Genomic DNA, 21,710 nt, shown 5'->3' on the forward strand with positions numbered 1-21,710 from the left:
TTTTTGTTTTTGTACTTATAAAGCAATAATTGCTTATCATGGAAAATGGGTGCATAAGACATAAAGAACAAGTTTTAATTTTTGCTTAACCCTAGTATTTTATAAAATTATAATAATGTATATATTGGAGTACCCTTCTTTTTCATAAAAATACTATATAACATGATTTGTCCTTTTTTAAATTGGGAACTTCTTTGTTTTAATGTCTGTATACATTCTAGGGCAAAATATGTCACATAAAATTTAAACTCTCCTCTAAGATCATAGCCAGCACAACCTTCCAGGGATTCTAGTTACATACAGCAGGACTCAGTTCTATTTGCATATGTCTGTGCTTAATTGTGTATTAAATGTAGGCAGGCCTCACTTTGAATATGCTGTGGTCACAGAGTTCCATGCAAAGCAAAGACACATTTCCAGGTTCCGCCAGTTTCATTTATAGGAGATCACAGAGAGTGAGGGCTGCCTGCATTAATGTATCAGTGGTTTCCTTTTTCTCAACTATAAAACTGACATTATGATGAAAATCTTCACCCAAGTTTCTATTTTCAGCATATGCTGAAAAGTGGACTGAGTAAAAGTGTCCATTTCTAAGGCTCCTAAAAACATAATGTTAAGTTAATTTCTAGAAAAAAATGTATTATTATTTTTCCTGACATCATCAATGTACAAAAAAGTGCCAGTCTTTGAACTCTCTTAAATATAATACCCAAAACAGTATTTAATTCATATTTTTATTACCAAGAGTTTTACTCACTAATTTTAACATTTTAAAATTTTTATCAATTTTCTATTCATAGCCTTCAACATGTTGTTATTTGAATGATTTCTATGAACTTATATTTTGGTACTGTCTCCACTTTGTCTTATTTGTAGCAAAACCTTTTGTCAACTTGTTGGGTGCTGCTTAATTTTAAATTATTTTATGATCAAATTCAAGTGACTTCTATTGTGAATTTCTTTCACTGCTATTAAGCTGAGAGACATCCTTTCGCATTGCTGAAGTATTTCAGTTATTTCAGTTCTGATCAACACGGAATTTTTTTCAGTGACTGACTCACAGTTGAGAGTATGCAGGGCATGTCAGTTCTTTAGAGGGGCAGTGGTTGGCAAAAGGAAATTCCAGTAGGAATAGGAGTCTGTATTTAGATATCTTTGTTGGAAAACTATGTTACATTATGGACACTGGGATGATGCAAAAATAAATGTTTTTAGAAGTGTTGATAATTAAACAGCATTAATGCCCCTAGGTTACATGATTTCCTCCTCATTTATAGGCCACCACCTTTCTGGCAAAAAAAAATTAAGTCACCTGTACATTTCATCCCTAATCTGCCCTCCCTAAAGCCTCCATTCCATACATCTTCTCTTAGTATCTGGGGACTGAACTATAGTGATACTACTATTTTAATTTTTGAAAAATTTTTATTGACATGTAGTTAATTTACAATGTTAGTTTCAGGTCTACAGCAAAGTGATTCAGTTATGCATATGCATTTTCTTTTCAGATGTTCTTCCATTATATGTTATTATAAGAAATTGAATACAGTTCCCTGTGCTATGCAGTAGGTCTATAGCAGTATTACAAATAATAAAATATGTTTGAATATTTTCCAGTAATTTACAGTAAATATTTATCATGTGTATGGCCATATTCAATTGTTTGTTTTTATGTATATGTATGCATATAGCTCATAAATTGAACCAGTATATACATAATTTCTGGGTTGAAAATATTGGATAGCTAGAAATATCTGGTTTGTATTCTCCTGAGATAAATTTGAAAGGGAAAAATAATGAATATAGAATTTCTCTACTAGGAATTAAAGTGTGTTTTAAATCTACATAAATTACAAGAATTTAACTTAAAATACTTATAGATTGGTCAAAGAAGAAATTAAAAGATTCATTCGTTGTACAGAGAAGATAACATCACAAGTTAGTGGGAAAATAAAGCATTGCTTAATAAACAGCAGTGAAAATGGGTTAAAATGTGAGAAAAAGGTTATATGTAATATTACAACATACAACAACATTGTATCTCAAATATTCAAGATACTTCTGTAAAATATGGCTGTGAAAATACTTAACTAATGTATGTCCCTCACTGGTTAAATATACATATATTTGAATTCTTCTGTTCCATTTTAAAAATTCCTTTCCTAAGAATTTCAGTTGAGACAACAAAGAAGCTAATAATCTTAAATACTATTTTCTAACATTAATAAAGTTACAATGAATGAATGTAACAAAGCAGGGAGATTCTGAAGGCAAATTAGTGGCTACAAATGGGGAAAGGACAGGGGGAGGAGTAAGACAGGGCTATGAGATCAGAGGTACAAACTACTATGCATAAAATAAATAAGTTGCAGGAAAATATTGTACAGCACAAGGAATATAGTGGAGATTTTACTATCACTTTCTTTTTTTCAAATTAAAGTATATTCAGATTACAATGTGTCAATCTCTGGTGTACAGCATAATGTCCCAGTCATACATATACATACATATATTCATTTTCATATTCTTTTTCACTAAAAGTTATTACAAGTTATTGACTATAGTTTCCTGTGCTGTAAAGAAGAAACTTGGTTTTTATCTATTTTTACATATAGTAGTTATTAGTTACAAATCTCAAACTCCCAAATTTATCCTCTCCCATCCTCATTTCCCCCAGGAAACATGATTGCTTACTATGTCTGTTTCCATTTTGTATACTACTCAGCCATAAAAAAAGAATAAAATAACGCCATTTGAAGCAACATGTGTGGAGCTGGGGATCATCATTCTAAGTAAAGTAAGCCAGAAAGAGGAAGAAATTATCGTATTATATCACTCGTATCTGTAATTAAAAAAAGAAAAAAGGAGACACTAATGAACTCATATACAATAACTTTAAATGGAGTATAATCCATAAAAACATTGAATCACTAAGTTGTACACCTGAAACTAATATAATACTGTAAATCAATTGTACTTCAATTAAAAAAAAAAGGAGAAAGAAAGGTACAGTGAAATGTTTACTCTCAAACATTACTAGTCATAAGTGTACATGGTTGATGACTTCTGGAGAAAAATTTACCCACAGAAAAATTTAGCACTTTAGTCAGCATTTCCACATTTAGGAATCTATCCTAAAGGAAAAATCAGAAAGATATATACATAGATATATTAGACAATCATAAAAACAAACAGGATAAATATGATAGAATAATGGTTTCTGAGATAAACAAATAAAAAATATATCAAATGCAGAGAGAAGTTCTCTTTTAGAAAGAAATTACAAATAAATTGTACTTTTATTCAAAATTGAAATTACATTTTGTTCCAAAATTGAAATAGCTTTCAGTATTTTCAATTTTATTTTCTACAACTGATATGTAATATTTTTATAATTAAGTTTAAGTATGATTTGATATTGTGTATTACACTACATTAAAAATTATGTTCACTAAAAATTTAGTCTGTATGAAAAAACAAACATTATACTATCAATTAAAAAATCAATATTCAAACTTGTATATGGCATAATATTCCAACTGTGTCTTATTAACTATAAGAGTATATAAGCATATCAATTTATTGAAAAAATATAACAAATACATGCAAGAATTTTCCTTTGGTTTAGGACATATCATTGGTAAATGCTACTTTCTCACATCTGTCCCCAAATTTATTTATCTATAGTGAAAATATTCAATAGAATCAGCCTTATTCAATTAACTGAGACTTAAGAATGAAGTTCAATTTTCTAAAACTCAGGTCATCAGGATGATTTTTTGGAAATTAATTTGAACACATTACAGTAAATTTAGACATTGGTTCATATAAGCACTTAGTACTATGGTCTTAGTTAAAAACAGAGTGCACAATATTAGAATACAAACATTTAAAGCAGTTTAAAGAAAATTAAATCAGTTTTTCAATGTGCAATCATCTGGTTGACCACTAATGCACATACAATGTGAATGATTCACATATCTATTTATATACACTTCTATACTATTGATTTTCTCAATTGAAAATTTGAGAACGACTAGAATAGTGTTATCTAGAAAATAATGTTTCACAGATAGATTTATAAGCCAAAATAAACATTGGGTTTTCTCTTCCAGAGAGATGGGTAGACATTTATTCATCTGTATATTGTTTCAAGGAAATTTTTCTATCTACAGGTCAATTGATAGACTCTATTAACTCTTGATAAAGTAGACCTGAGTCAGAGCTACTACATGAAAAGTACAACTAGAATACCATTGTACTTTTCGATGACTGAATTGGATCCATATCCCTGGAAACTCATGGAGACATTGACAATTTATTTTCAATGTTGAGGAGCATAATCCAGTATTTACAAACAGACAAACAGTTTCTCAGGATACCTATGATGTGAGTTGGGGAAAAAATTAAATTAAAGTTTAAAGCATTGGGTGATCCATATATTTAAAATTTCCCCAAGATGAATCCAGAGATTACATGGGCACTGGAGTCATTGTTCTATATCAGAGATTGAATAAGAAATTAGATCATAACATTTCTAAAAAATGAAGTGTAAAACTTAATCACTCAGTTTAGAACCTCATGGTAGTTCTGCAGACCATTAAATTCAAATGAAATGAATTTCTAATGTTACCAACAGAATGAGTTAATTATAATATTTACACTCAAATATGTAAAGATGTTAAATTGTTATATGGAATTACTGACTATTACTCAATTTATTTTCAGAGGTTCTCCATTAAAGAAACTATAATTTCATTTCAGCATTAAAGTTTGTATTAAAATAATTTGTCTTGAAGATATTAATTTTGAGGAGATTTTATGAAGACAAATTATGACTATAAAAGTCTAGGTTTTCTTTTGGAGGGAATCACTATGTTATTACAAATACTTAGTAATTACAAACAGATGGCTAAAGTGCAATTCTATGAAAGGGATTTCCTTTAATCATTTGCTTCATGGCAGAGATCACATGCTTATTCTGTAAACTGTAGATCAATGGGTTTAGCATTGGACTCAAAAAACTATAAAAGACTGCAATTATTTTGGACTGCTTGACAGAATTCTCAGATGGGAGCCTTAAGTACATGCAAAAGAGGGTTCCATAAAATATAATGACTGTTGTCAGGTGGGAACCACAAGTAGAAAAGGCTTTGTGCCTGCCTTCCGTAGAGCTGATCCTCAAGATGCCGGCCATGATGAAAACGTAGGACAGGAGAATGATGAGGAGAGAGCTGCAGAGGGTAAAACCAGCAACTGCAAACATTGCCCTTCTTGACTCGGGTGTCAGAGCAAGCCAGCATCATGAGAGAAGGGTCAGCACAGTAGAAATGGTTGATTTCATGGGAGCCACAGAAGGACAGGTGGAAAGTCAGCAGTGCCTGAGAGAGCCCATGAAGGAAGCTACAAGAGTAAGTGACAGTGACTAGAGAGAGGCAGATGCTCTTGGACATCTTGCTGCTGTAATGTAAAGGGCTGCAAATGGCAACATAGTGATCCAACGCCATTGAAGCAAGGATATAAAGCTCTGTGATCACCATGGCAATGAAGAGCAGACACTGTATGAAGCATCCAGCATAGGAGATGGTCTTCTGGTCTGAGAGGAAATTGTACAGCATATTTGGAGTGATGTTGGATGAATAGTATATGTCTACAAAGGACAGGTGGCTGAGGAAGAAGTACATGGGGGTTTGGAGGTGGGCATTGGTCCTGATCAGCAACATCATGCCCAGGTTCCCTGCCAGCATGACTAGGTAGATCATCAGAAACACCCCAACAGGGTCTTCTGTAACACTGAGTTGTCTGTGAGTCCCAGGAGAATGAATTCTGTCACCGGAGTGTGGTTTGGGGAAGACATTTTTTATGCCTTAAAAACTGGAAGTGACAAAGAAAGTGAGGAGTGTTGTCTGATCCAGCTTCTGCATTTATTCCATCCCTTTTATATTTACTCATTGGCCTATTAATCTATGATAAATCATGCTTTTCTTTCAACAAATACATCAAAATTTCTACACAAACATTTTTCCTGTATATCTGGCTTATCGCTGTCTTCTCTACAGCTCAGGCTCTCTTTCTCTCCCTTATGTGTATATTAATATAGGATTAATTCACTATTAATATGCAATTATACTATATATGAATATACTCTAAGAATATTGCATATTTTAATACATACATTCATACATTTATACCTGTCTTCTTGGAGAACTTCACATTCGATAGTTTTTCAAACTCTGTGGGAAAAAAAGCCAAAGGAATGAAAATCAGTTATGAAAAGCATCAGGTCATTAGCATCACTCAAATGGACAAATGAAGGAGTTTGGGTTTCTAGGATCCCAGCAGCTCTGATAGCCTATTGTTCAGATACATACAGAAGATTCATGTTCAGTACAGCATTTTCACCTGAACCGCATTGCTGTCTGTCTTGATCTCAATCAAAGGATGTTGAATTGGTGAAATTTATCTCAACATATGGCTAAAAAGTTTCAGAATGAAGAATTTTTCTCTCTGCTTTTTGTGAATTCACATACTCATTTATTCTTTTACACTGCAGAGATTGAATTGTTTTTTCCTGTTTTAGTGTCTGGTGTTACAGCAATGAACGAATCCCTCAACCTCATGGAGCATATATTGTAGGAGAAGGAATAGATGTTAAACTCACAGATACAGATATATCACACGACATCAGTTAGAAGTAAGTACAATGAAGAAAAATACAAGTGAGATGCTTTTAGATTCAAGTTTTCCACATGGTGAAATATTAAACTCCACACATAAGAACAAAACATATATTTAATGAACAAATGACTTACCTGTAAAAGTGGACCTACTATATTTTGGAAAAAACAATGTGGGAAGATTTATAATGTATTTCCTAAGTATATTCCCTAGGCTATTCTAAAAATCATCCTAGAAAACAATTAAAATTGTCTTTGATTCTCAAAAGCATAATGATAATTTGATTCTTTGGGAGCTAGACTCTCCTTTGAGGCCAAAATCACTGCATAACATATATTTACAGTGCTTCATACTAGGTGTGAAATATTTAGCACAGACAGAGTAGCCATTAATTTTAGTACCATGGGATGAAGAAAATATGAGTAGAGAAGTTTAGTTTTTAGATTATAGTAAGGAAGAGGGAATTCCAACCATAAGCTTTGTTTATTAACACTAAGATGAGGTCACCTGATGAAATTGAGAAGTAGAAACATGAAGTATGAAAGAGATTTGAGGAGCAGAAAGTCTAGGAAAGCCACAGATTAGGGAAAAATACTCATATTCAGTAATTTTAACAAGGATTTCTATTCAGAATACATAAAGTCCCTCCACTGTTCACTGATCAAAATACAAACAGACTAATTTTTAACAAGTCTAAGATGTGAAGAGATACTTCATAAAAGAAAACATGAATATCCAATAACCATATGAAAAGAATATCAATATTTATAATTGTCAAGAAAATATAAATTATAACTACCTAGACATACCACTTCACAACCTCATCAATTAAAGAATTAAAAAATTGCCAAACTATTGACAATGACAATTTAAATAACTGTCATAATACATCACTTGATGAAGTGTAAAATAATTCAACTTCTTTGGAAAACAAGTTCCTTCTTCTAAAATTACTTAAAGTGTTTTAGTCCCTTATACAACTATGACCCAGAAAGTATTAGGTTTTTATCCAAGAACAAAGAATATATATATCCACAAAGAAACTCACATGTTGGAAGATATATAGATAAACAAATTCTGATACATCCATATAATGGAACGCTACACAGAAATAAAAAATGAACAAAGCAATAATATAACTTAAATGAATCTCAAAACCATTGTATTAGAAGGAGTTAACTTCTGAATGAAGTGTGATGGCCTCCCAAAATTTGCTCTTCCACGAACACACTGGCAAAACTTGTCAAAATTAACTTTTCAGAATTCTGAATAGTAACTGAAGGCTTGAAAAAATCCTAGGAGTATTTATTCAACTAAAAATATCAGAATCTCACTGAGTGAGTTTTGTGGGTTTTTTTTTTTTGCACCCTATTCCCACGCCCTCTCCCTACCCGTGTAGCAGCCTTGAAAACTTGATTTATGATTGCATGTCTGTGCACATTTGTCCAACTGCATTAAACATTTCTACATTTTATTCTAAGTAAATTTACCTCACCAAAATTGATTTAAAGGTAAGTTTTACTTTCATCGAAGTCAAGCAGATCAAATTATTCACTAGATGTTTAATACTGAAGTACTCTTAATATACAATAGAGGCACAATGTTATCAGGAATCTTCCTAGCTATATTAAAACAAGTCAGAAGCTAAGCATTGAAATCTCAGGTTTTCTTCAAGCTGATTCTTCACCTGAACAGTTTTTTTTTTTTTAAATTACATCAAGAATGGAATTAAAAAAGCTAACTGGCTTATCTCTGATCTCCACTCATTTACTTGTTTCCAGTATCAGGAAAGCCTGGAAGAAGATTGAGGAGGAGGAGGGATAAAAAGGGGAGGGGGAGGAGGAGGGGAGTGGAGGATGAGGGGAAGACAGAGGAGGAGGAGGAGACGAAGAAGGAGAAGAAGAAGGGGAAGGGGAAGTGAGAGGCAGGGGGAGAAAAGGGCTTAGATGAGAAGTTGTAAGTAGCAAATTGGAGTGGGCAAAAGGAATACTTAGGAGACTTCTTTCTGAACATTCATGACTCTGCTCCTCACCAAGTCTTAACTGCTCAGTGCCATGGATATGGTCAGCCCATGATCATCTGCATTACAACAGCAGAATGTCCAGGCCATTTTGCATTTGCCTGGTCACTCTCCCCTACCTCTAGGGGTCCATGGTGGCCACAGTGAAGGTGATACTGACCTCTTGCTTGTCTTTTTGTGGGCCCAACGCCATCAACCATTTCTACTGTGCTGACCAGCCCTCTTAATGTTAACGTGTTCTGACACTGAATGAAGCAAACTGCCCTGTTTCTGCCCACAGGGATTAACCTCACAGGTTCCCTCCTCATCATACTCATCTATTACATTTCATTTTTATCACCATTATGAAGGTTTATTCCAATGAAAGGCAGAGCAAAGTCTTCTCCACCTGTGGCTCCCACCTGACAGCTGTTAGTGTGTTTTATAGAAACATGTATCCAAGACCACTAAATGAGCGATTTGTTGAACAAGTGAAAACTGTGGTAGCATTTGTATTTTTGTGGGTCCCAGGCTGAATCCATTTCTCCATAGCCTTAGGAACAAGGATGTGAAACAGGCTTTAAGAAGAATGTTTATGAGAAACCTTGTTATAATGGAGAAAAACTCTATTTCAACAGGCTCCCAATTGAAAAAAAAAGTCTAAAACAATAAAAAAAACTATCCCTTTGAGGTGGGAAGCCCCATAAAAAGACTAGCAGGACCCCTGGGCAGGGCCGCTGCTCTCCTCTTAGCACCATCCGGTTCCCTGGCCCAGAGGTTCTGTATCACTTTTTGACTCTAAAGTGACTAACTTACACCTAGAATTCTATTGGTTCCCTGAGCTCACTTTCCTTCACTCCTGATTGGTTATTATTCTCACTTCTGATTGGTCATTACTCTCACTTCTGATTGGTTATTACTCTCACTTCTGATTGGTCCACTTCCCTAACTTCTGATTGGTCCATTTGTAGTACTTCATTTGCATGGAGCTCACTCCTGATTGGTCTATTTCTACAAAGCTTGTTCCTGGTTGGTCAATTTCTGTTGTACTTTATTTGCATATGATGTTGCAAAGTGTAAAACTGGCAGCCTATAAAAAGCCTGTGTAAACCTACAGATGGGGTTTAGAGCTTGAAGTGTTAACTCCTTTGGGCCTGATGGCATAGTAAATCTGAGTTCTCCAACTCTCCTAGTGCTGCTTGGTCTCACCCCGATCCAGGATGCTGTCACAACTGAGCTGTAACACCGAGCTGTAACACATTTTTCTGCAGCACCTTTTAGATCTGCCTGAATGTAATTCTCTGGGATAACAGTCATACAATGTATATATTTGCAGAGTTTGGGATCAGGTGAGTCTAATTGAAACAATGAAAGAGAAAATTGTTTGGAAATGACAGTTGATGGAAGCACAGCATCAGAAATGAGCTGTTTATGCTTAAGCAAAGTCATTGTTTTAGTCTCACTCAAGAACTTATTCTGGTAGATTAATTAGCATAAAGTTTCTTCCTTTCACTTCCTAGGTCAGCAATAATTAAGCCTGGCTGAGCCACCCTTACCAGAAATGTCAAGTGTACTGCAATGTATTTTATGAATATGAAAATGATTTACTTTCACTGGATATATACATAGTCCCTTTCCTAGAAACTGATTTTTTCAAAAGAAACTCAAATCTCAAATTTTGATCATTTTTTTACTGCACTTTTGATACATTTCTTAGTCTGTTTCTTTGGAATATAAAACTATATATGTTTCATTATTTCAACAAAGAACTTGATAGTGTATATTTTTTAATGATTCCACAATTTATTTCATTGGTTTCTTTCAACCAAAACAGATTCCTTTCTCAATAAAGGATACCCAATTCTGATTTAGAATTTTCCTTTTTTAGAGAAGAGTTTTATATCATCTGTCCCTACAGCATTAGTAACTGTTCTTATATTTTACATATTATCTTTCATTTCTTATCTTCCCACAAAGAGTTTTGACTTAGCTGCTGCTCAAGTACACGTGAAGATTAGGTTTTAGTGTTTTACAAATAAATAGCAGCATACGCATGTTCCAGATTGCCAGATATTCTTTGAAACTGGTCTTTATTGAAGAGCATAATGTGGCTTCACATTGATATGTGACATTTTATGACATTACCTCCTTTTAAAATTTAGGGAGTTTTTAATTTTCTCCTTCCTTAAGAAAATCTTTAGCATATAAGTTATTATTTCTGATCATAAACTTTGTTAAGGCAGATTTCTAAAGTTTTATTTTTACTTCTCCTTATATTTATTTGTTTTTGGATGTAGTGATGTGTGAAATTACCAACAGTTAAGAGTACTCAAATTTTCCTACATCCTCAGTGAAACTCATTCTGTTGAGAGTCTTCATTTCATTGTGTACATGTGTGAATATATAAGCAGATATAAATTCAACACAGAAAAAATTGATCCATCGACATTATTTATTGGAAATCAGCTTTAATGTGTGCCACTTCATCTCGATGTCATCGTATGCTAGGAAACTGACAATGATGTTTAAGCTTGAGGAGATGGGAAAAAAAAAAACCTTTATGGATGAATTTTCTCTTGAGAAGTAAACTTCTGAATGAAAGAAAAATTTTGTTTTCCAGATTAAAACACTATGGATAGAGAATGATTTACTTGCCCCATCACCTACATAACAAATATAAATTTATAGCTTTGTTTACAACCGAAGAAATTCAACCTATTCAGGAGCACAACAGTTTTAAGGGGGAAAATAATAGAAGCTTGAATTAGAAGACACCTGGATGACCATTTGGTTCAACACTTTCATAGAACAGGTTTTGAAACTCTGCTTTTTCCTACTTTCACATTTAAATTCTAATAATAAATAAAGACCCTTTAACTTTGCATCTTGGGATCTGGATGAATTGAAAATACGTAAGTTTTTGTTTGCTTGTTTTCTTGCCTATATAAGAAAGAATTGTTTATCATGGAAAATCGGTACATGGATATAAAAAACAAGTTTTATGTTTCCTTAATTCTCATATATTACAAAGCTGTCGAACACTTCTTTTTCCAAAAAGAGCTATGCAAAGTGATTTTCCCTTCCCTTAACTGGGATCTTCTTAATTTTACTGTCTATATATATTCTAATGCAAAATCTGTCACATAATATTCAAACTTTCCTCTATGATCACAAGCAACACAGCTTTCCAGGGTTTCTAGTTACATACAGCCAACCTCAGTTCTATTTGCATATGTCTATGCCTAACTGTACTGAATGCAGGAAGACCCCACTTTGCACAGTATTGTGGCCATGCAGATCCACACAAAGCAAAGACATTTCCAAGTTCCACCAACTTCAGTTGCAGGAGATCGTGCCAAGTGAGGTCTGCCTGAATGAATACATCACTTCTTTCCTTCTTCTCAGCTATAAAACAAATATTACTATGAAAATTTTATCTACATTTCTTTGTATGCCTGCAACACATTTTTTAAAAAATAGAGCTTACAAAGTAAAATTTTTAAAATAGGACTTACAAAGTAAAAGTATAGAATGATTTTAAGACTTCTGAAAACAACATTAAATTGATCTCCAGAAAAACTGTATATTATTATTTTTCCTGACACAAAGTATATAGTGCCAGTCATTTTGAACTCCCTTAAATACAGATACACAAAACAGTATGTAATTTCATATTTGTGATTATTAATAATTTTACTCATTGATTTCAGCATTTGGGGTTTTATTAATTTTTTATATTTAGCCTTCAACATTAATTTATATGATAACATTTTTTGTACTTCATATGATTTCTATGAGCTTATCATACATTAAGTTTACTACTTTACTTTATCTGGGGCAAATACTTCACCAAAGTATTAGCTGTCTCTTTTACCATCAAATTTGACTGATTTTTCCACTGTGAATTTCTCCACTGCAGTGATGCTCAGAAATATTTCCTTCTGATTATTTAAAAACTTAAGACATATTTTAACTTGGATCAATATAGAATTTTTTCTCAGTTTTTTGAAATTACTCACAGTGGAGGAATATGTATATTTGGAGGACAAGTCCTGGCAAAGGACAACATAGGGGTAAGAGTCTACATTTATACACTTTTGTGGGAAAATAATGTTGCATAATGGAAGTCTAATAAAAGGTAAAGTGCAAAAATAACTGGTTGTGTAAAAAGTTAATAAATACACAGTATTAATGTACACAGGTTAAATGCTTTTCTCCTTGACTGTGGGTCACTTTACCAGCCAAAAATACTTAACTCTCCTACACCTTCCATCCCATCTCTGTGGGCTCCACTGCATACATCTCCCATCAGACTTGGGGACCAAACTAGAACAATATTACTAAGATATTTTTCCATGTTTTTCAAATAATCTATAATAGATATGTAATGTATGGAATGCTAGATTGGAGTTTCATGTTTGTATGTGCATATACTTTCTAGATTGAACTCTCATATGCATAATATCTTACGTAAATGTACTGAATAGCTATAAATATCTGATTTGTGTTCTCCTAAGATGAATTTGGAAGCAAAAATAATAAAGATGGAATTTCTCTATCAGAAATTAAAACTTATTTTAAATCTACATTAGTGATAAGAATTTGGCTTAAAATACATAAACAAACTGGTAAAAAATAAGAAAAAAATTAACAGAAATGGATTCATTTAGGGTACAATGAAAGGTAACATCACAAATTGGTGAGAAAATAAAGGGTTGCTTAAAAGAGAGCAGGAAGAAATAGGTTAAAATGTCAGGGGAAAAGTTACATATTTTTATATATTTTCAGTATTTGTTTTTTATAATCAATATGTATTATTTTTGTAATTAAGTATGATTTAACTATTAATATTAATGGCATTAAAATGGTGTTCACAAAAATAGTCTGTTTGAAACATAAACCTTGTACTATCAAGTAAAAATCAATGTTCAAATTTGTATACAGCACATGATTACAATTTTATTTTATCAATTATAATAATATATGTGTATAAAATATTGAGAAGAAATATAAAAAAACACAAACATAAATAATCTTTTGGTTTAAGACATAACACTCATACAAGTTATTTTTTCACATCTCTTTGTATTGTCTAGTTATTTATAATAAACGTATGCTTTTATAATCTGGAAAACATATTCATAAAATGCAGTCTAGATAGATTTTCCAAATATCAAAATTGCTTGCTTTACATGAAACAGTGAGACAACTCTACTATAATGATGACAAATGATCATGTTTACCTGAAATGTTAGAGGAAACCCACATTAGGGGTTACTAGTCATATCCTCTCATCATGATCACCATGAACATGTATAGCAACAACCTCATCAGTTTATCATCCCAGCATTTGCAGAGTGTTAAGGGGTTTAATCACTGCAGTGTGAATTAGAATGAGAGAAAATTTGGAATCAAGGGATTTGACTCTGTACTACTAAGTGGCTGAGTGACTTTGGGTAAGTCATTTAATCTCTCTGTGCCTAGGATTCCAAATGCTATAAATGGAGACAATAATCTTCTCACTAATTTCTTTGAGGATTAAACATGCAGTGATGTAAAAGTGAGCACTAAACTATAATTGAGTGTTACTTATGATTATTTTTAAATCTATTGATTTATATTCTATCCTATCTCTGAAGAATTTATGAGGCTGGTTCCACCCAAAGACCTAAAAATAAAAAAAAAAAATTAAATCACAAATAGATATAAATAAATAGAATATTTTAAAAAAGACAGAGGGGAGCTGTCATGATGGCAGAGTAGAGAGACTCACAGCTCAGCCTCTCCCACAAATACTCCAAGAATTACATCTACAAATCCACTGAATCACACAGAACACCTGCTGAACTCTGGCAGTGTCTCTCACTTTAAAATACAGGAAGATTCTCACAAAATCTGATAAACAACAAGTCCATACTGTATAGCACAGGGAACTCTATTCAATATCTTATAGTAACTTATGGTGAAAAAGAATATTAAAATGAATATATGCATGTTCATATGTGACTAAAATATTATGCCTTACACCAGAAACAGACACAACATTGTAAACTGACTATACTTCAATTTAAAAAAATGCAAAGATATCTGTATATAAAAAGGAGAGACCACAAACAGATCAAGCATTTTGATTAAGACAGTGGCCAAAATTGAGTTTAAATCTGAGTCCTGAAAGTCACAGTGGTTCTCAGAACTATAAAATAAAAGGAAGCACATAATTATTTACACAAAATGTAAGTAATTAGCAAAATGTGTAAGTACTTTACAGTGATTTTAAAACACATTTTGAAAGAGGATTATAAATCTTGATATGAGAACATTCTGTTTGCTAAGAATAAGACACAACTCTTTGCTTAGCCAAAAGGAAGTTTGTTATAAGTTAAAGGAATGTCCCACACTGAATGATGTTGATCCTCAAAAATTGAAACTGGGAACTCTATCACAGACAGAATCCAATGTTACTCATTTCTAGGTTCTAAACACTAAGTTGTCACAGACACTTAGTCATTTTAAATGAGCAGATCCTTAAACTGCTATTTTATGAAAGATTTCTCTTAATCATCTGCTGTAAGGCTTGGATAACATCCCTGTTCCTCATACTGTAGACCAACGGGTTCAGTATTGGGCTCAAAATACTATAAAAGACTGCAATTATTTTGGACTGCTTGACAGAATTCTCTGATGGGGACCTTAAGTATATGCAAAAGAGGGTTCCATAAAATATAGTGACTGTTGTCAGGTGGGAACCACAAGTAGAAAAGGCTTTGTGCCTGCCTTCTGTAGAGCTGATCCTCAAGATGCCAGCCATGATGAAAACGTAGGACAGGAGAATGATGAGGAGAGAGCTGCAGAGGGTAAAACCAGCAACTGCAAACATTGCCATCTTCTTGACTCAGGTGTAGAGCAAGCCAGCATCATGAGAGGAGGGTCAGCACAGTAGAAATGGTTGATTTCACGGGAGCCACAGAAGGACAGGTGGAAAGTCAGCAGTGTCTGAGAGAGCCCATGAAGGAAGTTACAAGAGTAATGGACAGTGACTAGAAAGAGGCAGATGCTCTTGGACATCCTGCTGCTGTAATGTAAAGGGCTGCAAATGGCAACATAGAGATCCAACGCCATTGATGCAAGGATATAAAACTCTGTGATCACCAGGGCAATGAAGAGCAGACACTGTGTGAAACATCCAGCATAGGAGATGGTCTTCTGGTCTGAGAGGAAATTGTATAGCATATTGGAGTGATGTTGGATGAATAGCAAATGTCTACAAAGGACAGGTGGCTGAGGAAGAAGTACATGGGGGTTTGGAGGTGAGCATTGGTCCTGATCAGCATGATCATGCCCAGGTTCCCTGCCAGTGTGACTAGGCAGATCACCAGAAACACCCCAACAGGGTCTTCTGTAACACTGAGTTGTCTGTGAGTCCCAGGAGAATGAATTCTGTCACCGGAGTGTGGTTTGGGGAAGACATTTTCTTGTCCCTTGAAAAACTGAATAGACAAAAAAGATGAAGAATTCTGTCTAACCCAGACTCTGCATTTATTCCATTCTTGTATCATTTACTTTTGATCTATTTATCTCTGGGGAAATTACTCTTCTCAATTAATGCATCAGAATGTTTCCATAATTATTTTCACTTTACGTCTCTGTGTTAACTCTCTCTATATATCTCAAACACACACTTCCAAACTCTTTCTGTCTTAATTGTGCGTGTGTGTGTGTGTGTACAATTTTTACCTGTATTCTTGGAGAGCTTCATATTTGGTATTTTTTCAAATTTTGTGAAAAAGAAAGCCAAAGGAATAAAAATGAGATATGAAAAGCAGCAGATCATTTGCATCATTCAAGTGGACAAATGAAGGGAGCTGAATTTCTAGGTTCCCTCCAGCTTTGATAGACTAGTGTTTCAGATACAAAATAGAAGACACACTAAGTACAGCATTTTCACTTGAAACTCATATTTGTCTGGCTTAATTGCATTCAGAGGATGTTGAATTAGTAAATTTATCTCTTGCTATATGGCCAAGAAGGTACAGAATGAAGAATTGTTCTCTCTGCTTGGTAAATTCACCCACTCATTATTTATGTACACTGCAAATATTGATTTTTTTCTGTTCTAAGTTCCGAGGTTACAGCAGTGAAGAAATTCCCCAGCCTCATAAGCATATATTGTAGGGGAAGGAATAGATACTAAACACACAGCCAAGGATTCACCACAGAATTTCAGTTAGAAGAAAATATTATGAAGAAAAATAAATGTGGGGTGCTTTCAGATGGCCATTCAGCAAAGGTCTCTCTGAGAAGGCAGAAATGGAACAGTAAATAAAGAATTCAAGTATCTGGAGAAAAATGTGGAAGTTTTCTTTGTCCCCTTTTTTTGCAACTAACATAAAAGAAATTTGTTTAGGGATGCACATTAGGATAATGTTTAAACGTGGACTTAGTTCCCAGCTGTATCCACTGTCTCCGGTTTGTTAGTTTTTTTTTTTTTTGAAGAAAATAAGATATAACTGGAAAAAAATGTGCATTAATAATTTCACCCTAATGCTATTTTATTTAGTTTTCACATATACATCAGAAAAGCCTGCCAAAGCTGACTTACTATATTTTCTAAAAACAAGGTGGGAAGATTTATAATACATTTCTTAGGAACATTCACTAGAGTATTTTTACAATAAATTTAAAAAGCCAATTAAAGTAGTTTATATTTCTCAAGGATATAACCTTTGATGTGTTGAGGCCTCAGATTCTTCTTTGAAGCCAAAATCTCTGCCAAACATCTGTGTATTCTGTTCACTATTAGCACCTGAGATCTTTAACACAGATTGAGAAATCAGCCATCAGTTTTATGGAATATGGGAGGAGGAGAATGTGGGTAGATAAGTTTTATATTTTTAGTATATAAAAATGAGAGTATCCTCATCAGAAGGCTTCAGTGTTTCTCCATAAACACTGAGGTAAAGTCATCTAATAAGACTGAAAAGTAAGAATATAAAAGAGATGTAAGATTTGAGGAGCAGAGTGTGAGGAACAGAAAAGTGAGCCATGGGAGGAAGGAAGTCAGGGGGAAGGCTCATTTGGAGAGTGGCATCATGGGCTTATCCTGAAACCAATCTGCCCTAATGAGCTGATTTCATCAGTACTCTAGGAAACAAAGATGGGTTTGAGTATCAAGATCATTCATAAAATTGATGATTCATAAAGCTGGTGATTTAGGAGGAGGTTTCAAAGTGGAATGAAGATTATTTGGACAGTATCAATTCCTTGGCACCGTGTTTGTTAGAGAATAAGGAATCGAGAGATGACCGGGCTAGTCTGTATCTTCCAAGGCACTGTTAATTCCAGTCAACACAGTCATAGGAATTAAAAGTGTGCTCTCACCAAGACAAGAGAGAAATCTTTAATTATGTTAGATCTTCAAATGATGGGTTACACTGTAGGAAAGCAGCCAGTGAGATAAAGCTGTATAGCAATACAAAAATGTAGATTTTTACCAATGTATCACATCAGAGAAAATTTGAGCAGTACCATGTATTTTTCAAATTGAGGTGGAAAGACTTCTGTATCTCAAATTTGATGTGCTTTTTCCTGATTCTTTGTAAATATAAAATAATACAATTTAAAGAATAAAATCTATTGCTTAAAGATTCCCATGAAATAACAGTTTTTTGTTTGATTTTAGAGCTCATTATAGGATTGTAAAGTGCACATTTCCTGTTCCCTTAACATGGAGAGTCCTTGTTTTACAAAAAAAAAGTTGAAGATTTGGTCCATCTTTAAGCAGAATGTCAGCTTTTAGTTTGAAGGAAAATTTTTCCTAAAGTACTTATGTATGTGTTTTCTGATATGCTTTAAAATACAATAGCATTACAATAATCATAACATTTACAAAAGCTTTTTACAAGAGATAGGACTACTCGATAGTAATTGAATGGGTAGCTGAAAGGTAGTGTATTTGCTCTTTCAGATCTGGAAGGGCAAAGTATCAATATTTTTCAGTATGGGATCCCTTGATCAGAAATCCACAACAAGAATTTGATGCTTATTTTTTTATATATCATGATGAATAAGATTAGAGGGCACAGACTTTACCCAAATGTATGATGCTAACTCAAAAAAAGTGTTTTATTCATTCTCATTTTATTTTCTAGAAAGTCTCCAGATGATTGTGTTTAAATTATACTTGAAGACATGAATTCCTTCCTTAATATCACTCTGCTTCAATTCCAATGACTAACTGATGTGTGTCTGTTAAAAGAACACTTAATGACTTTAGCTACATGAATGTCACAGCAGCAGCCTTATAGTTGGAAACATCCCACTGCCATTGTAAATTTGTTACTTGTGTTTTTGTGATTATTTAATTGGCTTATTTTTTGAGTTGTAGCAGATTAAACATTGTACTGGAAGCTCTAATCTATATAATAAAGTTATGCTGATTGGAAAGGAGAAAACAAAATTATGTTATTCACAGGTCACATGAGAGTTTACATAGAGTCTCCTTTTAAAATAAGTAAAAGAAATATTAACTAGAATTATTGTGCTAAACATTTTGCAATATATACTAATATTAAATCATGTTATACATCTGAATATTTTTTAATATGCAAAAGTAAAATTAAGGGTATGTTTTGGAAGGTCACATGACTACAAGATCAATATACATAGATTATTTACATTATTATGTAGAAACCAACCACAACTGGAAAAAAAAGTAATATTTCTTATAATAACAACAAAAGCATAAACCACTTAAAATGAATATTAAAAAACTGGAAGAGTTAGAAACTTAACTATAAAACACTGCAGAGAGAAATTAAAGAAGACCTAAAGGATGGAGAAATATATTTAATTGTTCGGAATATTTAATATTTTTAAGTTGCCATTTTTTCCAAAATCGATTGATAGTTTTAATGCCAGTCCAGTCTACATTTCAATTGGCTTATTTTTAATGGATAAACTGATTGTAAAATATATAGAGGTATAAAAAAGATTTATATTCATCAAAACAATTTTGAAAGAGAAGAAAAATTATTAAATAATTCACACTATCTAATTTTAAGAGTTAACAAGAAACTACAGTACTCAAAACAATGTGCAGATCCAAAGATAGCAAACAGATTAATGATACAGAATAGAAAATCCAGTAATATGTCCACTCATATATAGTGAATGGATTTTAGAACAAAAGTATAAATGTATTTCAATGGAGAATGTTATTGGAATAATTGATATCTATATAGAAAAAAATTAACTTCAATCCCTATATCACCATAATCAAATATTTCTATATTAATTTGATGTGAATCATAAGACTAAATGTAAATGCTATGTCTACAAGTTCTCTTGGGAAAGGAAAAATAGAAGAAAGTCTTTATAATCATGAGGTTTTCAAAAATTTCTTAGGAAGGACAGAAAAAGCATTAATTTTGACACAAAAAATATTGTGACACAAAAAATTACTACTATAATTGCTTCAGGGCACCACAAACTGTTCCCATATAAGTAAAATTAATCAATATTGTGTGTGCTCCGACTTCTCCACTAACCAGTATTCCCCATCTCCTTCCCTCTACTAGGGCTTCCCATTCCTTGAGAAACAATATTGGAATTAAGTTAGCTAATAACCCTACAATAACACCAGACCCAGAAGATCTAGCTAAAGTAATTAATGAGGACGACTATACTAAACAACAGATTTTCAGTGTAGATGAAACATCCTTATATTGGAAGATATCAGCTAGAAGTTTCCTGGTTAGAGAGAAGTCTCTGGCTTAAAAGTGTCAAATGACAGTATACACAAGATCTTATGGTAGCTCACAGAGAAAAAAATGTGACAATGAATATATATGTGTTCATGTATAACTGAAAAATTGTGCTCTACACTGGAATTTGACACAACATTGTAAAATGATTATAAATCAATAAAAAATTAAAAAAAAACAGAAAGTGTCAAGTGACAGGCTGACTTCCTTGTTAGAGATTAATATAGCTTGTGACTTAAAATTGAAGCCAATGCTTATTCACCATTCCAAAAGTCATAGGGCCCTTAAGAAGTACACAAAATCTACTCTACCTGTGCTCTATAAATGAAACAATAAAGCCTGGAGGGCAGCACATCGCTTTACAGTGTGGTTTCTGACTATTTTAAGCCCATTGCTGTGATCTACTGTTCAGAGAAAAAACTTTTTTTTCAAAATATGATTACTCAGCAATGTTGCACCTGGTCACTCAAGAACTCTGATGGAGATGTAAAACAAGATTAATTTGTTTTTAATGCCTGCTAACACAACATCCTTTCTGCAGTCCAAGGATCAAGGAGTCATTTTGACTTTCATGTCTTATTGTTTAAGAAACACATTTTGTAAGGTTATGGCTGCCATCGATAGTGATTCCTCTGATGGATCTGGGCAAAGGAAACTGAAAATCTTCTGGAAAGGATTCTCCATTCTGGAGGCCATTAATAACATTTGTGATTCTTGGGAAGATGTCAAAATATCAACACTAGCAGGAGTTTGGAAAACATGGATCCCAACCTTCAAGGGATCCACAAGTCTGAGGGGTTCAAGATTACAGTGGAGGAATAACTGCAGATGTGGTGGAAACAGCAAGAGAACTGGAATTAGAAGTAGGGCCTGAAGGTGGGACTGAGTTGTTACAACTTTATGATCAGAATTTAATGGATGAGGAGCTGCTTCTCATGGATGAGCAAAGCAAGTGGTTTCTTGAGATAAAATCTACTCTTGGTAAAGATGCTGTGAAGACTGTTGAAATGAGAGCTAAGAATTTAGAATATTATGTGAACTTAGTTGAAACGGCAGTGGCAGAGTTTTTGAGGACTGACTACAATTTTGAAGGAAGCTCTACTGTGGATAAAATGCTATGGAACAGGATTGCATGCTACAGAGAAATTGTTTGTGTAAGGAAGGATCAAATGATGTGACAAACTCCATTGTTGTCTCATTTTAAGAAATTGCCACCTAATATTCAGCAGCTGCCATCCTTATCAGTCAGCAATCATCAACATGGAGGCAAT

The 21,710-nt window shown here is 33.4% G+C and overlaps 2 pseudogenes; both read right to left on the reverse strand.

Annotated features, from left to right (window-relative positions):
• Positions 1 to 4,912: 4,912 nt before the first annotated feature.
• Positions 4,913 to 5,857, reverse strand: LOC140694524 (olfactory receptor 5M1-like; annotated as a pseudogene).
• A 9,358-nt stretch (positions 5,858 to 15,215) lies between these two features.
• LOC140694523 (olfactory receptor 5M10-like) lies at positions 15,216 to 16,145 on the reverse strand (annotated as a pseudogene).
• Positions 16,146 to 21,710: the final 5,565 nt, after the last annotated feature.

Source organism: Vicugna pacos, unplaced genomic scaffold (genome assembly GCF_048564905.1).
Source record: "Vicugna pacos unplaced genomic scaffold, VicPac4 scaffold_21, whole genome shotgun sequence".
Taxonomy (NCBI): domain Eukaryota; kingdom Metazoa; phylum Chordata; class Mammalia; order Artiodactyla; family Camelidae; genus Vicugna; species Vicugna pacos.